Here is a 21,632-nt window from a genome sequence, read left to right as displayed (position 1 = left end):
TTGTTTCGATAATACGGGTTTCCCCGCCCTTTCGCGAGGACACCCTCAGTGAAACTTGGGCGCCCCGTTCGATTATGCCCCTCCATGGGTCCATTTTCATAGGGGGTGGGGGGAGAGGGACGGGCGAGGAGAGAAGGGCACTGTTGCTGGCTCCTCTTCTCACTACTCTTTACATGGTTCTGACAGCGGGGCTTAGCCTCCCCATCACCCTGTTGCTTCTCAAATCTGCTCTCCTTTGTATGCATAGCTTTGTTTGTCAGACAGATGGACAGACTCTCAACAATAGGTGGTATCACCTGATAAGCCATCCTACTTCTGTGTTTTCTAGGTGTGTTTTACAACACATCAAGGCTAGATGCACCAATCAATTGTTAGAACCCTTCCCTTACTGATAAAAAAGTGGGGGAAAAATCCAAGTGCTCGTCCTTTTTTTTTAATTTTAATAAAACTATTAGTGGGATTTGAACCCACCACCTCTGGATTGCATGACCAGTGCTCTAACCACTAGGCTACAACTCTACTTGCTTGGATGTCCCTCCCCTACTTCCAGGTCTCTCAGCTGAGTGCGGGGGGGAGGGCACCCAAAATGTATGTTGTTTTTTTTTTAAAGTGAAGCTTTATTTAAAAAAATCAAACAGGCTCCGATGCTGCAGGCTCTTTTTTGGACATCATTCAACCCCAGAATAATAAAAACATCCTTTTTGGCCGTGCTTCACTCAGCTGAGAGACCTGGAAGTCTCTAAGCCAATCACAGCGCGTTGAGCTCGGCTGAACACGTTGTGATTGGCTCAGGGTCTTCCAGGTCTCAGCTGAGTGAAACACTGCCAAAAAAGACGTTTTTATTATTCCAGGGTTGAATGATGTCCAAAAAAGAGCCTGCAGCATCGGAGCCTGTTTGATTTTTTTTTAATAAAGCTTCACTTTAAAACAAAACAAAACAAAAAAACAACGTACATTTTGGGAAGCCTCCCCCCCTCCGGCAATAATGAAAACATCCTTTTTGGCCGTGCTTCACTCAGCTGACAGACCTGGAAGTAAGGGAGGGCCATCCAAGCAAGTAGAGTTGTAGCTGAGTGGTTAGAGCACTGGTCTTGTAATCCAGAGGTTGCAGGTTCAAATCCCATTAATAGTTTTGTTTAAAAAAAAGGACTAGCACTTGGATTTTTTTTCCACTTTTTTAAGTTGTATGAAGTCTTTATTGAACATTTATCAAAACAGCATCGGAGCCTGTTTGATTTTTTTTTATATATAATGAAGAATGTCCATAAAGGACACTCCTGACGAGCATTTGGTCGTTTTTGCCCCCCGATTTTTTTTTTAAACATTTTAATAATTTTTCCAATCCCGTACAGACCTCTCGTTATATTTTCCAGCGTTAAGGCAATTGGAAAAGGTTAGTGCATCTCATTACAATAGGGTTTCTACAGGATTTGCTCATCTGCATTCCGTTTTCGTTAGCTGCTACCGTCGTCGGAAAAAAGTGTTTTGTTTTTATTTGTACCCCAAGCTTTCCCACTCATGGCAGGCTCAATGTAGCTTAGGTACTTATTTGTACCTGGGGCAATGGAGGGTTAAGTGACTTGCCCAGAGTCACAAGGAGCTGCCTGTGCCTGCAGTGGGAATTGAACCCAGTTCCCCAGGACCAAAGTCCACCACTCTAACCACTAGGCCACTTCTCCACTCCAGTGCATGCCAGGGTTTACTACTTGCTCGTTGAGGGCTCGTTAAGTTTAGTGCATCTGGCCCCAAGTCCTTAATGCAATTCAACTTAAAATTTTAGAAAATGGTTAACAGCTGTGATATCAGAGAGTTTCAGGAGAACTCCTGCCTTTTTTACAATATTTACAGTGGGATTTGGAGTGTGAAATGTACTGTATGCTCCTAATCAGTAGAGCTGGTACACATATTGCACAATCCACTTCAAACCTGTTTAGCAGCAAATAACAAAACCAAAATGTAAACATATTCTAAAACCATAATTCAATTTTCTGTCAGCCTGTATAACATTAGGATTTTATGTACTGCTAGTTGAAATGCCAACTGTACTATCAGTGTTACACGTTGCAAGTCACAGATTTACTACTGCAGCTTGGAAAACACAATTAACATGTCTGCCTGCATTTCATGTGTAATATCTTTCATTTACGGTGAGAGGAAATGGATCAAATGCAGCAATTCATCTAGCTTTGCTTTACCCTTCTCACCACTGTGTAGCCCAAAGTTTACAAATGAAAATGATTATTTCCTAAGCAGAAGAGACAGGACAAAACTTCCTTCAATATAGAGGGGGAAGGGAGAGTATCAAGGAGGGGTTGTTGCTTACCTTCAACAGGTCTTCTCTAAATAAAGCAATTCACTTGTCAAAGTTGGTTGCACAATATCAACTGAATTTCTGTACGGGTCTTAACAGCCTGCTCTGAGCACACAGGAGACCCCATGCCCCCACCGTACACCTCCCTCCCCCTCCCCAGCAACTGTCAGTTCTAATACAACCCTGAATAGGAAAGAAAACAGGAAGATTTTTTTGACCAGTGAACTATTGTCTTCAGAGAAAATGTGTTATAGATAAGCAAATTTTTAATTTTACTGAGTAATCAAATCTAAAATCCAAATCCAAGGGAACCAGGTTCATTGAGCTATACAAATTAGATTCCCTAGACAAGGGCTGTTTTCACAAATTTAATTTAAAAAAAATGGCCAACAAGACTGTTAGCGGGTGGGACATTTGGCTTTACCCCTCAAAAGGCAGTGAACAGATAGACAACCTACTATCCTTACAAGAGACTGTGTCTAAATAGTAATGTGGTCTGAACTTCATGCCACAGCCTTGTAAACTGCCAAACCTAATTCCTGCCTTTGCTGAGGAGAACAATGTCGGCATGATATGCCCCACTGTCTGCTTGGGAACAACAAAAGGATATAAAACGTGATATTTAATTTAAAATGGTATGCCATTGCTCTAACTAGGCTTAACAGGGTCCAAAGAAATAAAGGTGAACAGTTTCTGTGGGATTTAGTCTGCTCAAAGTAAATCTGGACAGGTCTCAAAGTCAAAGAGTTAAAGGGCTCGTTCATCTTTGTGCAGATGTGGTCCAAAGAAAAATGCTGGAAAGACAGTTGACTGTTCCCTGTCCCTGTTTAATACTGGAGCCACTTGCAGTTAAGGTATCAGTGTGGGATGCAAAAATACTAAATTAATTTATTTGCTGATGACATTCTACTATTAACAATGCCACGCTTTCCAAAAATACTAGGACTAGGGGACATGCGATGAAGCTACAATGTAGTAAATTTAAAACAAATCGGAGAAAATTTTTCTTCGCTCAACATGTAATTAAACTCTGGAATTCATTGCCAGAGAATGTAGTAAAGGCGGTTAGCTTAGCGGAGTTTAAAAAAAAGGTTTGGACGGCTTCCTAAAGGAAAAGTCCATAGACCGTCATTAAATGGACTTGGGGAAAATCTACTATTTCTGGGATAAGCAGTATAAAATGTTTTGCACATTTTTGGAATCTTGCCGGGTATCTGTGACCTGGATTGGCCACTGCTGGAAACAGGATGCTGGGCTCGATGGACCTTTGGTCTTTCCCAGTATGGCAATACTTATGTACTGTAAATCTGGGGAAAGTTATACGTCATTCAAGTGTATGGATCCTTTGTGGCATTGCAAATAAACTTTTATTTTTTTATTTATTGCACTTGTATCCCACATTTTCCCACCTATTTGTAGAGGCCCTTCCTGAGTTCACACCCTACCGCCTCTGAGCAACTACAGGGATTCCCACTGATTTGGGAAAAGACCAGATTCAAATACTGGGGTGGGGGGGGGGGGGGGGGGGGGGGGAAGAGTTACATTTGTGTGGCTATAGATTAGCTGCATCACAAAAATGTGATTGAAATACTGTGGTTAGAGTATGGCGATTTCTCGTATTGATTTCTGCAATGTATCGTATCTGGGGTTGTCTGAATCTATGATGCAGGCATTGCAGATGATACAGAATGCTTCGGCTCAATTGTTAGCAAGTACATCTTGGTTTGATCATGTATCCCCGATCCTTCGTTCATTGCACTGGCTCTCAGTACACTCTCGAGTACAGTACAAAGTGGCACGTTTGATTTGACAGGTATTATACTCAGATTGCGTTCCATGGTATCATAAGGATGTGATTTAGGTGTGTCAGCTGTTGAGATCACTGTTGTCAGAAAATTTGAAAATTGATAGCTAATACTAAATTGCATTTGGTATGATGTGCTGAAACCCATAATACCACCTTTTTGATAGAAGGCCCGCAAATCTGGAATAATTCACCTGGTTATCTGAGATTGTGTAGCAGCAGGGCTCAATATATGTAAATTTCTGAAGATGTAGTTGTTTGAACACACATGGAAGTGATACTTCAGGCTGTCTTAGGAGAGATACATTTGTAACCATTTTCTAATATTTGTTTTATTGTGTATGTTGATTTGTAATCCCTCTAGTTGTAGACGGACTAGAACTTTTTTAAATAAATAAAATAAATACAAGTGTGTTAAGGTGGAGAGAACTCCCTATATTTTTACTAGGGACAGTGGCATTGGCTAAGATGGTAATCCTTCCAAAAATGTTATATCCCCTTCGAATGTTTCCATTGTGGGTGGAGTGACAGGAGGAAGAAAAGTACAAAGGGGTTGTTAGCTCCTCCCTTTGGAGGCACAAATCTCCAAACACAGGATATGTTAACTTAACTTTGAACCCCCAACAGGAAGGAGTGAGGTTGCTAAACTTGTCTATATAATGTGGTGCCACTTATGGATACAAGAATTTCAAACAGCAATCTATGTATGCCCTAGCAAGTTTTTGTAGCAATAAAAACAGCAGATCAATGATAGGTACATACAACCTTTATTCGTTGAGTAACAAACAATGTATTGCCCAACACAGGCAGCGTTTCGCCCCAAAAAAAGGATGCGTCAGAGGCTAATTTAAAAAAGAACAGTAAATAAAATATAAATTTAAAAATAAACATAAAAACCAAATACAACATATTGGAAAAACAGATAATACCATGACAAATCAGAGTGAGATGCAATATTAAAACTAATAGGCAAAATAAAACATATGCAGATGTATAAAATATCATTAAAAATAATAGCAAATGCTACATGATATATAACACATAAATACAGACCTGTATTTATGTGATATTTATCATGTAGCATTTGCTATTATTTTTGCAGGCGGCGCCAAAGGAAGAAGAGGGACCTCGCTTCTCCAACCTAAGGTAAGGAGGTGGGGGGATTGACCACAGCCCACTGGGCCACCAGGGACTTCTTACCAATGCTGGGGGTGGGGTTAGGGGGGCTGGAAACCCACCAGATCTCCAGTGCCCTCTGAACCTGTGTCGGGGGGGGGGGGGGGTCGAAGGTCCGTCGGACCTCCAGCCCCCTGTTGCTGGGGGGGGGGGGGGGGGTGGAGTTGTCAGTCGCCCACTGGGCCACAAGTGACTTCTCAGGCTCAATCCTCCAGCCAGGGGCGTAGCCAGACACCCAGTTTTTGGTGGGCCTGGGTCCAAAATGGGTGGGCAGAAGAACTCTGCCTTGTCCCACAAGTGATTTGGTCTCTCCTCTCTCCCCTGCATGCTATATGGTCTCTCAAACATCCCATCTCCCCACACATACCTTTTAAGTAGCAGATTTTCACTGGCAGCAAGCAGCAACTAATACACAGCGGCAAGGCTGTGGGGCCAGTGTGAGCAGTATGTATCAGTCGCTGCTCGTTGCAGGCAAAGATGTTATTTTCAAGGTCTGCAGGGGGGACAGTTGTTGGGAGTTTTCAGCTGGTGGGGCTTGGGGATCCCTGCCAGCCACATCATAGGTGTGCTGCTACTGGGTGGGCCTGAGCCCAAAGTGGGTAGGTGTGGGCCTACCCTTGGCTACACCAGTGCCTCCAGCACTCCTACCCCATAGTCAGAGAAAATTGCGTGCTTAAATTTTCATGCAATTATCTCTGATCATAGGTGCGGTAAAGCCCCGCGCTATTTTTAGAGCGCTGTTTGGAAAAGCACGGGGCTTTTGATCATCTGCCCATTAGGAAGCTGCACCTGCATCACTTGCCCAACAAATATTTTGTAGTGGAACTGAACCAGAAAGAGATGGGGAGGGAGGAGGAGTAGGGGAGGGAGGAAAGAGGTAAATGAGAAAAGGATCCAACTCCTGGTGATGTTTAGACAGACTTGTTTTATAATCTACACTTGTTTGTTGCTTTCGATCTGTACTTCTGAGGATGATTACAGTTCATATGTTTAGCTGTTACCAGTTTGTTGTTTATGTATTACGACTTCTCTTCTACCCTTACGTCCTCACTTACACAAGCCGAAATTACCTTGTGGAAGCAAGCAGGCTGTTTTCTTAACCCTAATGGTATTTGGACCCATCCCAACGGTCAATTATGTGTTTCACAGCATGTTTTATCCCTTCTTTTGCATGCCCTCCATTATCCTTTACATTTAAATGCTAATACACTGTATGATCAATTGTCTTCCAAATTATGGGCTCCCCAAATGATGCCCATGTGTCACACTGTAGTTCATAATTGTTACAAATGCTTTTTGTACACACCCAAACGAGGACCTGTCATTCCTTCAGGTCATTTACCTGTTGTCCAGGGACCTGGCCAACATTGGTATATAGATTTCACAGATATGCAGACACCTGTTCGTGGTAAGCGGTATCTGCTTGTCTGCGTGGACGGTTTTTCCAAGTGGGTGGAAGCTTTCCCTTGCTCTAGAGAAACCGCACAAACGATGGCACAGTCACTGTGTAATGAGATTATTCCCCGATTTGGCATTCCTGCCAAAATTACCACAGATAATGGTACGCATTTTGTGAATGAACTCTTGCAGAACCTCCTTCCGGCACTTGGCATTACTCACAGAACTGTCTGTGTTTACAAACCCACCAGTAATGGTTTGGTTGAAAGATACAATGGATTGCTTAAAACAAAATTGCGTCAGCTTATGGCAAATGGGATAAAGAATTGGCTTGATGCCCTCCCTTTGGCACTATTATCTCTCCGTGCCACTCCATCCTCTTCCCTTAAACTGACGCCTTTCCAATTGTGTACAGGTCGCCCAATGCGACTTCTACCTGGCAATCCAGACACTCAAGTGCCCGATCAATACTCAGTATATTGGGATATCTTGCAGACTATTGTAAGTTCTCTGTCCTCAATTCCACAGGCCATTTCGGACAGAAGAGGGGATTGTGATGCCAATAGATCTCCCCCTTACAAAGTGGGCGATCTAGTGCACCGGCGTTATTACACGCACAAAACCTGGCGAGATCCCATCTACGTTGGCCCTTTCAAGATAGAAGCTCTGTCAGCAACAGCTGCTAAGCTGGAGGACCACACATCCTGGGTCCATCTGAAAGATATACGAGCCTACCCGAATACCGAATCAGGCCTCCTGGATGTTTCCATTGATGTTTCCAGTTCAGCAAGTACTGGAGAGACCAGTCCCGCCACGAACCCCATCTCCACCGCCACTGAGCCCAAGACCACCGACCCCACACCCAACACTCCTTAATCACCTTGATCAACTCGATCAAAGACTCAACCACTTAATCAACCAAGATCATCCATCTCCTGAATCGCACCTCCTTGATCTTGCTGATATCATCATCCAAACAATCCCTGAATCTCCAGAGTCCCCACCTGAACAGCCACCAGTACTTGAACCTGCTTTTGAGTGGCCATCCTCACCTCCACCTTCCAGTGTTCAAGAATTTCCACTTCCCTACGTAGATCTTCGTATCCGCCTCATCAGAATCCGCAACTTCGCAGCAGATTTGGAAGAAATTGCTCCGGGCGAACCTGGTTCTATTCACTTTTCCACAGTACAGAATTTGAAGAGCAACATCGGTAAGCTGCTTGACATTCTACATTTGTATTTCCCGAATCAAGCCAGATAAATGCCACAAGTAGTTCCGCCGCTGTTCACTCCAGAAGAACTCATTCCCTTACACACTATTTCTCTACATAAAGTTCCTATTCCAATACCACCTTTCCCAACCACTCCTGTGAAAGTTTTGATACCACCATCCTCCCCTGCTACCAAAAGTCTCCGCAGGGAACCAACTGCTGAGAACCTTGCTGCCCTTGACAACATCAAGGAACCAGATCCACCAGACCCACAGAACATTGCACTTTACCCTGTTGATAAGTGCGACTCTGAGCAGTTATCTGAAACCAATTCCCATTGGTCCAACGACTTTGACGGCACTTTTCTGGAAGACGACACCATTCCAGACGACACCAGCACCCGTACAAGTGTTGTCTCGGCAGCAGTGACGGTGTTACATCAGTACACCCTCTTCTTCTGCTTCCCATCTGCTCGACTGTTTGCTGTTGGACTCGTGTGTATGATCCTACTTTGTATAGGTTTGGTGTTGTTTTTCACTACCCTGTTTACCTATACTGTGGACAGAAACCTTGCAGATCTTTGGATCACTCTTAGTGCCTTTCCCACTGGTAACGTTACCTTACCCGTTGGAAACGCCACGGTACTTGCAACTACTTCGGTACTTGCAACTACCTCAGCAGTGCTTGCAACTACCCCAGCAGTACTTGTTGCTGCCTCGGTGTTTGCAACAACTCCGGTTCCAATAACTACTACTGCAGACTACACAAAGCCCCACCAGTATACCACGTTCACACGCTTGTTCGGACACAAATCCTTTCAAACGATCAATCAGATCAGTCCCCTTGCCACCAGTAATCCCACCCCCTGGGCAGACACATCTGCCTCCACCGACTTTTCAACTGGCAATCCTACAGTGCCTATTGAAAACTCTGCAACTACTCCTGTCCGCACTAATTCTCCTATTTTGCATGCTACAAGTGTTCCCAATCATATCAGTAGCTCGGTCCATATTGTCCCCAATCGTACAACTACTTTTGAGGATAATATTACCTTGCCTGAATTACAACCCACCCCTCCTCCTTATCCTTTGGTTCCTGATAGTGACGTTCCTCCTCCCACGAATATTACCTTAGCCACCTCTACTATCCCAGCTACTCGTCCTCCCAGATAGTTCCACACCCCAAGTAACTACCAATATATGTCCCGTGGAAGAGAATCTCCACCATTGTCGCCTTTCAATTTAGGTGAACAGCTAATCCCTATACCTCCAGAATACCTTCTGGATCCTCGTGAATTATTATTTCCCCATTGGGACCCCGCTCCAGAAGACAATCCCAATTGGGATCCCCTTACTCGATATCAGACCCTGTGTGAACCTTTACTTGAGAATTGGACACTCGGCCCCAGTCGAACTGTTACTCACACTCTGGTATTATTTGGAGGAAGTTTGGGTCTACAAGTTGAACAGACCGACGATCTCCTAATAAGACCAGAAACTGGTGACGTGGTAGATTTTTGGTTATTCACATACGCCGTAATTGACACTGATTGGATACCTTTTCTGTTTCTCAGAGAGGTTGGATTGGGACCTTTGGAAATATATAGTCTCTTCGAAGTACCCGATCCCATTGAAAGAGGGGCTATTAGAGTTTACCCTCCATACCCAAGTCACACTTAATGATATATCAAGCCTTGATTTATTTTGGAATACTGATTGTTGTGATAGCAGCTCTTGCTAAGACCCTAGGGATAATTTTGTTGCTTACCTTAATCATTAGCCGCCACTTACCCTTCGTACAATCTTGATACAGTATTTGATTATGAAAACCACCAACATGAAGTGCTTAACCCTCCTGTTGTGTGTGCTCACCATACCCATGATACAAGGAGCACAGCATCTAGAAAATTTTCTGCAACAATTTATGACCACTTATGAAATAACATTACCCACTACTAAGGACACAACCACAATAACCCTCGATGTATGTTCTTATACAATGTGTGGGGAACATCCGGTACAGCAATATTTGTCAGCTTTTGAGGTATACCTGTGTCCCTTCTCCAACTGCGGAGGTTGGGCGCAAGTATGGTGGTATACAGGTTCATGGGTTCCCTACTCAGGTAGTGAGATTCCAGATCTCAAAAAGAGCATTTCCATCATGAAATTGCGAGTGACTGGCCTTTGTCCAATGACCAAATGTAATCAAGTGGCTATCACTTTCAGAGGAGTAACGGCTGTTACATACAGAACTTATTCCTTAGGAATTGATGCCACAGGTAGAGATCCCATTGGAAAATTCAAGATTGTTCCACCTCCAGCCCAACCAGAAAAAAATCCTCTGATGCCGACAAAGATCCCAGAAATAAAGATACCTTACCAGATTGTGCCGATTAATGATTCTAAAGATTTAGTGGCACTAGAAACAGGATTTGGAGAAACAAACCTATGGCTCGAATGGGCACATTATACTACGAAGAGTTTGAATGTCTCTAATTGTTATTTTTGTGCCCATGCAAGAGCAGAACCAACCGTAGTTCCTTTCCCTTTAGATCTCCACAATGATCCAGATGGTTTTTGGTGTATGCTAGAGTTACTTCAGGTAACAACTGAAGTGAATAAGTCTTGTCAACATCTTGACGAGCACCACCCCTACTTACCCCCTCGGCTGAGGGTCCCACCCGCATTCAGGATTCCAGATCCAGCTACCAGATATCATACATGTCTGGAACGATATGGGGTGAAAAATACACGGTTTCTGGGAAATTTGACCAATTGTAACACAACCCTAGAAAAAGGAACTCTGCGAAATCTAAATCTCACAGACTTTTCACAGGCTAGAGCAGACATATGGTGGTATTGTGGAACTCGCACTATCCACCACACACTTCACAGAAGTTGGACAGGCAGATGTGCCTTAGTCAAATTGGTAATTCCAATTATAATAGCCTCTTTGCTCCCTCCTCATAGCAGCTCTTCCTCACGAGTGAAGAGAAATGCAATGCCTGGATCTTTTGATGATCGGGTCTATATAGATGCAATTGGAGTTCCAAGAGGGGTTCCTGATGAGTTCAAAGCCAGAAACCAAATAGCTGCGGGATTCGAATCTGCCTTCTTTTGGTGGGCTACTATCAATAAGAATGTAGACTGGATCAACTATATATATTACAACCAGCAGAGATTTGTTAATTATACCAGGGATGCAGTTCAAGGAATTGCAGCGCAATTAGACGCCACCAGCAGAATGACGTTAGAAAATAGATTAGTTCTTGACCAGATTTTAGCATCGGAAGGCGGAGTGTGCCGGAAAATAGGTACACAGTGTTGCACTTTTATCCCCAACAATACTGCTCCAGATGGGTCAATCACCAGAGCTTTGGAAGGCTTAACCTCACTGTCACAAGAATTGGCAGAGAACTCTGGTGTTGACACATCCTGGACTGGTTGGATGGATAGAGCTTTTGGTAAATGGAAGACATTTATCATTTCAGCAGCCACTACTATAATTATAGTGGTAGCAATTTTTGTATTAGTAGGATGTTGCATAATCCCTTGTGCTAGAAGCTTAGTAGAACGCTTAATTGAAACTGCAATAATGAAAAAGACAACAGCTGGACAATATGTCCTGTACGAAAATCTCCTTCCCAACACCACAGGAGATAACACATTGGACTATCTCCCTCTGAGAAGGACCAATCGCTATGCAAATGCTAGAGACATGGTAGAAATGTCTGCAACTGTATAATCAAATACAGCACACAGGGATGCAATATAGAACGTTAAGCTTTATGAAATGATGCAATAAAAACAAAGAAATATAACTATATAATCAATGCAAAACTCTATATTTAACCTATAATCAGTATATAACCAAAGAAATGATTGATTGTTATGAATATATATACACCCCTATATAAGAGTAAGAATAGAACCTGCATACTAATGAATTGAGCAAAAGTATTGGTATAAAAGAAATGACTGAAATAGTGCCTATGTTATGATCTGTATCTCAGTAATTTGACCATATCAGGTTTTATAATAGACTCTGCAGAACAACAGTTTTATAAGGATACCTTCTGGAATGGATGGTACCATGGTACTTAACCCTGGTGTCACCCTATGGGATAGGGTGAAGAGGGGAATGTTAATATGGATTGGAGCTTGAATATCCACTGGAATAGTGGTAAGCCAGGTTACAGGACTTTGGTCAGCAGAAAAGCCTTGACTAAGCCTGATAACACACTAATGGCATAACAATTGAGAACCTGCAAACGCAGGACTATATGATGAAGTCTTAATAAAACCTGAAACAAATTACAAATTGAATATGGCATATATGATGATAAAACAATAGATAGAAATGGTTTGTAAAATCTAGCTTGTATCTGTATAACATGGCACGCAGGTCATAAGATTATATAAAAATAGGTTATGAAACTGCATGTTTCTATAAAAAATAAAAACAAGATGTTCAGGGTGACAGGAAAGATGTGAAGTTTTGAAATAGCACAAGCAAGAGATGTGTACCGGAAAAGACAGTTGGGTACAAATAGATGGACACCTGGGCGGAAGCGAGATATTTCAAAATAACTAGAACAGGAAAGAGTTGGTACAAGATGTTGACAAAAAGTACAAATGTACATCTGCCGGAAAAGGGAAAAAAATTGGTACAGAGATATTGGCCAATAAGATGACTGCCATAAGCATCTATTGATATCTATGCCTATAAAAGAGCAAACATTCAGACAGAAAAGTTAGAAGTTTCTTCAACTCTTGACCGACAGCAGAGCTCTGTACATTTGAACCCAGATGTATGTATTGAACTGAAGACATTCTCTTGGTAAGAATAAATAAGATATTATTCATGAAAACTATCTTTGTCTTTATTATATGCACTCTTTCTTTATCATCTGCTATACACAAATAAGCCACACACACTGAACCACAGACTAGATTAAAACATATATGTATATATATGTGGGAACATAAATGGCCCAGAGTACACCTAGATCCAGAAAGACAGAAAGCAGTGGTCATGGGGATCAGGTTTGAACTGCGGCAGCTGATGCCTCCCCAGAACAGACCCCCATGGGACGGGGTAACCCTGAAGGTTAGGGAAACAATTCAAACCCTTTTGGATGAGTTGACGCTCTTTACCCCTCCGTGTAGAGGGGTCAATAAGGGGTCTAAAAGAGGTCGGATTAAAACACTACTAAAAATGTTTTTAAAAAAAAGGCCTATTGACTAATTACAGTAAAACTCCGACATCGGCTTAGGAAAGAGCTTGGGATGAACACAGAATACCACCCGATTATGATGTAACCTTGTATATGGTGAGTAAGTAACTAGGCCTGGATTTCACTGACTCCATGGGCTGATGTGACCACAATCATAAGAGAGTAGAGGGGGTTCAAGTACAATTTCGTTTTGATATACTGCAAATAAAGAGGCTATATCTAAGTGGTGTACAAAATTAAAAAAAAAAAAAAAACACCTAAAACTAAAATAAAGGGAGACAGGGATGAGACAAAGTCATACTCAAAGGAATAAACAAGAGGGGAAGATAATTCCCTTCACGGTGATTACTGTAAAAAAAGGAAGAGTTAACGGGGGGGGGGGGGGGGGGGGGGGGAAAGGGGGCAAGAGGCCTGGCTCAACACACTCACTGCCCAGTTATCAAGTCTCTCTTAGCCAGGGCTTTTTCTTTGTGCCGGTATGGCATACTGGCACCTTTTTTTCCCCTTCCCCCACCTCTCTCCCGCGGCCATAGCTTCTTTTCCTAATGAGCAGCAGCGAGCAAAGCAAGGAGTAGCAGGTGCAGGCTGCAGTGCTCAGATGTGCACTGATGGCTCTGCTGATCCCCTGCCCTGGAACAGGAAGTTGACGTTAGAGGGGCAGGGGATTCCCAGAATCGACAGTGTGCATCCGAGAACTGCGGCCCCGCGCATTATATTCCTTCATTTGCCCACCACTGCTGCTCGTTGGGAGAAGCAGCGGCAGCTGCAGGAGAGATGCTGGATAGGGAGAGAGGAGGCAAAAGGAGAAATGCTGGACGGGGAGGCAAAGGAAGAGATGCTGCAGGACGTCAGACTCACAGAAACAGAAGCCTTGCAGATCAGCAACGCGGCCGCGCCGGAGGACTTCGGCTGGCGGGGGTTGGGGACCCCTGCCAGCAAAGGTACCCGACGGGGGGGGGGGGGGGGGGGGGTTGGCGGCAGCGGTGGTGGCGCTGGGAGGGGGTTAAATGTGCCCCCCTCCCGCCAAAGTCTGGCTACACCCCTGGATGACATCAAGGCAAACCTGACAGTGAGACGAGATGACCATAGCCAGTGTTTCAGATCGTAACTGAATAGATATGGATGGGCTGGAGTGTAAATTTAAGGGGTCTCAATGATAGCTTCAGAACTTTTAGTACAAGAAGAGTGCTGGGCAGACTTCTACGGTCTGTGCCCTGAGAATGGCAAGGACAAATCAAACTCTGGTATACATATAAAGTATCACATACCATATAAAATGAATTTATCTTGTTAGGCAGACTGGATGGACCGTTCAGGTCTTTATCTGCCATCATTTACTATGTTAGTGTTAAGAAAAGTAAAGTACTCTTTGTGACTGATATGAGATAAGCAGGGAGGCAAGAAATAAAAGGAAAAACCAGACTTTAGAACCTGGTGAGCAATCAAAAGAAATTTGAATGGAATTCTGCAGACCACTGGGAGCCAGTGTTCAGAGAGGAAAATAAGGAGCGATGTGGCAGACTGTATATGAGTCTAATAACTGTGTGCTGTACTAACTGAAGTGTACGGATTTGTGTCTGCAATGATATAAAGAACTGCAGCAATCAAGATGAGTGATGACTATAGAAGAATGAGTAACCGGAAGGAGATTTCAAGATGGAACTGCATCGTGTGTATCTGCCATAGTGCACAGTAGTATCTAGAGACCACAGCAGAGATCTGGGCATGAAATGCAAGAAACCAATTAAACTCACTCCGAGTATCTTCACAGAATCTACGTGGGAGAGAGCTAGCATGTATGGATAAAGAAGTGCGTGAGGGAAAGATAATGGCTTCTGATTTTATGGTGTTGAGGTTAAGTTCATTTTCAGATAACCAATCTGTTCTCTTGCCTACATCAGTAGAAACAGCAATCATAGGTTACATACTTAAGCCTATGAGAGTCAGAGCTGCAAAAGAGAGTTACTCATCTGAGTTTTATTACGAGGCTTTTGCCACAAGATGTATAGGAATGCATCTTCCTGAAAAGATCCAGAATTTCAGAATGACATCCTGAGGTGCTCACCTGGCCCTTTTCAAAGCAAATTCAACAATCACATTTTAGTGTGGCCAGTGGAACTTATCATATTCTTCAACTGCCTGGAGACAATACTGGAAAGTTGATTACACACTTAAATATTACAAATGCTTTAACATTTAAAATCACTCAAAAGGCCTACCCCAACGACCCTACATAAACCCTTCACCCAAAGCATAGCATGCCTAATGAGTGCACTGGAAAACACACAAACTTCATCCCTTCTGACCCTCCACACATACCTCATTCGACCACTATACAACCTTGTATTTGTTATCAACTGACTGGGCAAACGTCCAACGGTACTATGTAAGCCACATTGAGCCTGCAAATAGGTGGGAAAATGTGGGATACAAATGCAACAAATAAAAAATAAAATAATAAAAATGATAAATATTAGGACTGAACAATGGTGCCACTTACACCTACTGTACACCAATGATGAATGGTCTGTGCATATAGTGTTACATCAATGACAAGTAAGCTAACAATTTATTGTGAAGCTGCTCCTCAAGGAACATAATGGTATTCATTTAGGACCCTGTTTACTGAGCCTCGCTGTAGGTGCACTAACTCTTAGCGTGTGCTGATAGACACCAATTATATTCCTACGGGTGTCTCTAGCATTAGCGTGCGCTAATATTTAGAATGTGCTAAAAGGTTTGCGCGCCTACGGGGTCCTAAATAAGCACATTTGCACTTAATCTATTTTCCCTATTGTTCTGATGAAAAAGTTACTTTGCTGGCTCAATGTTTTCATCTTAAATCTAGTATATGATGCACCAACTACATGTAACTCACTATTTTACTGACAATATTTAGATCATAAGGCTTCACACTAATACAAGGAAAAAGCAATTAAACCTGCTTCCTTCACATGCTAAGTAAACAATAATTCCCTAGCCAGAACATCTAGCAGGAAACCACACAGAAACAAAAGCAAACAGCATTTTATCTACCAGCTGCTGGAGCCAATGAACCTGAAATTATAGTAACACAGGGTATGAAGATAAGTCTATAGGTTGAATGGTATTTAAAAAACATGAGGACTAACTATTCCCAATAGAAGAATTGGTTCAGCTAAGTTACACATTTAGGACTAGATTCTATAAGACGCCTAAAAAAAAAATAAATTGGCGTCGAAATAAAATATTTCTAAGGCGTATTCTATAAAGTACATCTAAATTTAGACATACTTTATAGAATGAGCCTAAATTTCCACGTAGTTTATAGAATACACCGAGCACCCATCCACATGACTAAATTTAGTTGTGGGCAGTTAAGCCAAGTAAAATTTGGTGCAAATCTCGACATCTAAATTAGGCGCAGACTGGGTGTATTCTAGAACCACGCACATACATCTTTAAAATGCCTATGACCCACACATTTCACACCCATGGTCACACCCCCTTTTCAACGATGCAGCTTAGGATGTACTCGCATCATGTTATAGAATACATGTGTAATTCTACTTAGCTTAAGTAGCAATTATCTGCACTGATTGGCTTGTTAACTAAGTTGCGAGCACAAATCCAGAATACGACTGGATCTGCGCACCCAACTTAAGTCATGCTTTACAGAATCCCAGGGTTAACCCTTTTTCTCTCTGCTATAGATCAGTAGATTATACAACAAATATCTTAGAAAATTCAAAAGTGGAGAGCACCAAGATGGTGTCCTGAAGGAAGGATGTGGTGAACAGAACTTTGAGCATTTCCTTGTTATGGGGATAAAATGTATGGGAAAGTACAGGACTTTCCCTCAGAGTCCCAGCAAGCTTCTCCCTACAGGCAGACAACTATCCGATCAATCAGGAACTACCTACCCTTCCGGAAATCACTAAAAACCCATCTGTTCAAGCAAGCCTACTCAAAGGAACCAAACTAATCCTATGAACCCAATTACCCAACACTTACACATCTCCACCCACCTATATCTTCTACAACTCTGCTATACTCAACTTATATTTTCCCTATCAGGCTTCACTATCAATAATCTGTAATCCCTATTACTATATAAGCTGCATTGAACCTGCTTTGAGTGGGAAAGCGCGGGGTACAAATGTAATAAATAAATAAACTATCCCAGAACTGCTTACTGATTTTTTTCTGGTTTCCCATGGTCCAACTCCGCTGGTACATTAGAAGCAACATCCTCAGGAGAGTCTGATACAACACTGAGCCTTTGCTGTGGGTAGCTCCATCTCCTCCAGAGATGGAACCTTGAGCTCGGGATTTGAGGCTAGAGCCGTCGCAAGTCAGCTACTCAGCTGCAGAGAGGAATTCCGGACTGAACGTGTTGGTGAAAAGGTTTCTCTGACCCTGTATATGCCAGCAACTGTGGTAGCTCTGGGGAACGTCAAATTCTGCCCAGGTACTGGAGCATGTTCAGAGGCCTTTATTGGCGGTAATTCTATTATTTATTTATTTATTTATTTAATTTATTTATTTATTGCATTTGTACCCCACATTATCCCACCTTTTTGCAGGCTCAATGTGGCTTACAGGATGTGAATTTGGTATGATCGTTACATAGAGTTGGGTACAGTTGGTAGTGAATTGTAGTAAAAGAGGAATTAATTAGAAGGTAATGGGTAAGGTCATGTCGAAGTGTTTTAGAGCGTTTGGGTGATGTACGGAGTAGTATGATTCATCAGGATTGTTTTGTAGGCTATGTTGAGGGGAAGTGTCTTCAAAGGTTTGTGGTTTGATTCATCAAGGATTATTTTTGTAGGCTTTGTTGAAGAGAAATGTCTTCAAAGTTTTGCGAAAGTTGGTTAAGTTGTCCGTGGTTTTCAGGGTCTTGGGTAGTGCGTTCCATAGCTGTGTGCTTTTGTACGCAAAGGTAGTAGCGTATGCCTGTTTGTATTTGGTTCCTTTACAGCTGGGGAAGTTCAAGTTGAAGAACTTACGGGCTGATCTTCTGGCATTTCTGGGTGGTAACCAAGCCAGATAATGTTACCCTTGATTCTTTATGAGACACAATTATTTTGATTCATAATTCTATTGCTAATTTGGCTGCTGTTATGACTTCTACTCAAGTGACTACAACTGAGACTGCCACTAATGTTGGAAGAGTGCAACTTAGAGTGGAAAAAACTAAGTAGTATGCTACTGCCTTACAAAAAGTACAATTGGCTTTGGTGAAAGATAAAACGCTAACAAGCAAGAAAACTAGAGGCTCTGGAGAATGCTCAGAGGTATCTTAATATGCGTTTTTTTAAACTTTCCAACACCCGATCTTATCCTCTACAGACCTATCCTATATAATAAAAACCAACATCAACGTTCTGAAGCTGACTCCGTGGCTTCAGTGAAGGGTTTGAAGCTTCTGAAGCTCAGGCTCCATCTCTCTAAGCTCCGCCCTTGAGTACTTCTGGGTTCGTCACAAGCAGAAGTGACCAACCACATGAGGTTTCTCGGCTTCAGAATGTTGGAGGTGCATTCTATTAAATAGGATTGGTCAGTTCCTTGAAGCACAGCCAGAGCTCAGCATCCTGGACAGTAACACTCAGACACCAGAGAGAGGGGGGGGGGGGGGCTGACAACAGAGAGGGGGGGGGGAGGTATCTCTGTCACACACACACTCTCTCTCACAATGTCTCTCTCTCTCACACACTCTATGTCTCACACTGTATCACATTCACTCTCTATGTGTCACACAGTCACTAACACACTCTCTTGGTCTCATACACTCAGTCTCACAAAGAGTCTGTGTTAGAGAGCTGCACGGGAACGGGGTTTGCGGGATTCCCACAGGGACGGAAGCAGTTCTGTGAGGTTCCCGCGGGGACAGAAGCAGTTCTGCGGGGTTCCCGCGGGGACAGAAGCAGTTCTGCGGGGTTCCCGCGGGGACAGAAGCAGTTCTGCGGGGTTCCCGCAGGGACAGAAGCAGTTCTACGGTGTTCCCGTGGAAATATAAACCACATCTGCACCAGCCTCTCATCTACCAAGTACCAAGTTCTTTGACTGCTGTCTCCTCCTCCTCCTTGCTTTAACAGCACAAATGTGGAAACTTTTCCATTAAGGAGGGGTAGAGAGACACAAATGATGATGGAATGCAAAAAGGCGTGGGGTGAACATAGAGGATCTCTAATTAGAAAATGGAAGTTATAAAAAAACCTAACCTTAAATGGCTGCATGTGTGTGGATGAGTGAAGTAATGCTTAGATGGCAACTCTGGCTGTGATTAACTAGGGCCAATACCGGGCAGCTTTGTATGGTCTGTGTCTAATATATGGAAGTCTGGTTTAGGATGGGCTGGAAAGGGCTTAGACAGCAACTTCAGTGGCAGGAACATAAGGACAGTTCTGGACAGATTTTTACGATCTGTGTCCCACAAATCAGAATACACAGACTGGAGTGGCCTTCAACAACAACTCCAGCAGTTGGAACATAAGGATAGGGCCAGATAGACTTCTATGGTCTATGTTCCAGAAACACAAAAGACCATAATCAAGTATATAATATCACACTCGTTGATTTAATCATGAATTGATAATGAGTGTGACTGTTGGGCAGACTGGATGGACCATTCAGGTCTTTATTTGCTGTCACTTACTATGTTACAATTAATCCTCTTTGCTCCCGGGCTGATGAGCAGACCTCAGCTCCGACACAGGAATGAGCATCAGATGTCACCTGACCTACTGGCGCGTGCATGTGGTGACCTCTCAGAATGCAGCGCCAGTAAATCAGAGACAAATCTTACATGTGCACACCAGAGTGTTCCAAGTTTCAGCTTCCATTCCTTCCTTGCCTACAATGCTGTGGCTCAAATCCAGGGAGAGCCTGAGGGAGCTGACTGGAATCTTCTTTTATGTACCATTAAATTCTTACAGTGATGGGTGGGGATGGGTTATATTCTTGCGGGGACGGGTAAAATTCCAGCAGGGACGGGCGGGGATGGGTAAGATTTCTGTCCCCGTGCAACTCTCTAGTCTGTGTCTCACACACTCTCTCTCGCACACATTGTATCTGTGTGAAACACACTCTCTCTCACACACACTGTGACACACATATGCACTTGCACAGACTCTCATTCTCAACACACTCTCTCTCTCACAGACACATTTGCACCCAGACTCACTCTCACTCTCTCAAACATACACACTCAGAGGAAAATCATGCTAGCGCCCGTTTCATTTGTGTCAGAAACGGGCCTTTTTCACTAGTTAAAGAAATATATGGAAGAGGTTTTACATATTCCTAAAAAGAGGCACAACCTACTTTTTTCTAAAATATATTATATTTCAGCGAAAATGTACCTTCAAGAGGTGCTTCTGGGAAAATTAAAGATTTGACTCAAGAAACAGTAGTTTGGATTTAACTGGGTTCTTGGAAACATCAGAATCCGAGGCAGTAAGTCGTGCAGCCCTCATGGTTATTTTCGCAGTCCCTCAGTATCGTGAACATATTCAAAGTCTATTTTTCCCCAATTTAAAAGTGTAAAGTACATGGGACAAAAAAATTGGATTTAATTAAACCAACTCCAGAAAGACAAAATAAATTTCTAGCACACAAAGTTCAATCTCTCAGTGGCACCTTCCGGTTGTGTCACCCTTGTAAACGTATGGTTGTTTCTTTCTCCTACAAGATATGTATTTTTTAATTCTGACCAACTCCAATTTCTCATGGAAGCTAAAGAATCAGGTCATCATTCTTCTTAGTTATTACTGGGTGATTTAATTGAGCTACCATGGAGTTTGTTAAATGTTTTAGGCTTTTTCTTTCAGTTCTGCTTATTATTATTTCCTTTAAAATAATACCCTAAGATTCAAGGGTTATTGTATGGCTCTCTCCTTTATATGTGGATTAAGTAACACATATTATTGCCTTGTATATGATAACTTATCTATAGCTCTATCTGAGTTGTGCTTTTATTGTCAAGTATTTTGCTTGTATCATTATTTTTAAATGCAAATTTAAAAGAGAAAATTCAAACTTCCATACAATATTTTTAAATCAAAAATCAAATTTTATTACTCCTTTTCAATTGTTTCACCATTTATGTTATGTATATCTTGTTCATTTCATATGTGTGTGTGTGTGTGTGTGTGTGTGTGTGTGTGTGTGTGTAAATGTTCATTCCCATTCATTTTTATTTTTTATCTTATATCCTGTCATCAACCCCTATCATCATATTCTCTCTTCTCCATTCTTTCTCCTGTCTCTCTCATCCTTCCTTCCCTGCTATCCATGTTCATCCTCCTTCAGGTGCACTCTTTTCCTTCCCTCTCTCCACAATCTTTCCTCCAGCACCATCCCTTCAAGGTTTCAGTATGAACAGCAGTAGGGCCAAAGCTACCTCAAAAAATTCAGAGTTGGAGCAATGCACGTGTGTGAGCGTGAGGACAGAGAGGATGGGTTTTAATTGAATTTAATTCTTGCATTTGTAATCCTCTTAACCATGAAGCTCGA

General features: G+C 42.5%; 1 protein-coding gene and 1 long non-coding RNA gene across 3 annotated transcripts in view; one reads left to right on the top strand and one right to left on the bottom strand.

Moving 5' to 3' along the window:
* LOC115472925 (store-operated calcium entry regulator STIMATE-like) overlaps window positions 1-21,632 on the bottom strand; it is a 123,966-nt gene that overhangs the window by 79,521 nt on the left and 22,813 nt on the right. The window lies entirely within an intron of this gene.
* LOC115472932 lies at window positions 1,003-14,128 on the top strand. The gene is made up of 3 exons (XR_003942580.1): window positions 1,003-1,104; window positions 6,941-6,945; window positions 14,118-14,128. It is a non-coding gene; the product is annotated as an uncharacterized LOC115472932 (long non-coding RNA).

This window comes from Microcaecilia unicolor, chromosome 6 (assembly GCF_901765095.1).
Source record: "Microcaecilia unicolor chromosome 6, aMicUni1.1, whole genome shotgun sequence".
Lineage (NCBI taxonomy): Eukaryota > Metazoa > Chordata > Amphibia > Gymnophiona > Siphonopidae > Microcaecilia > Microcaecilia unicolor.
Note: the sequence above shows the minus strand (reverse complement) of the source record. Positions and strands in the feature narration are given on the sequence as shown.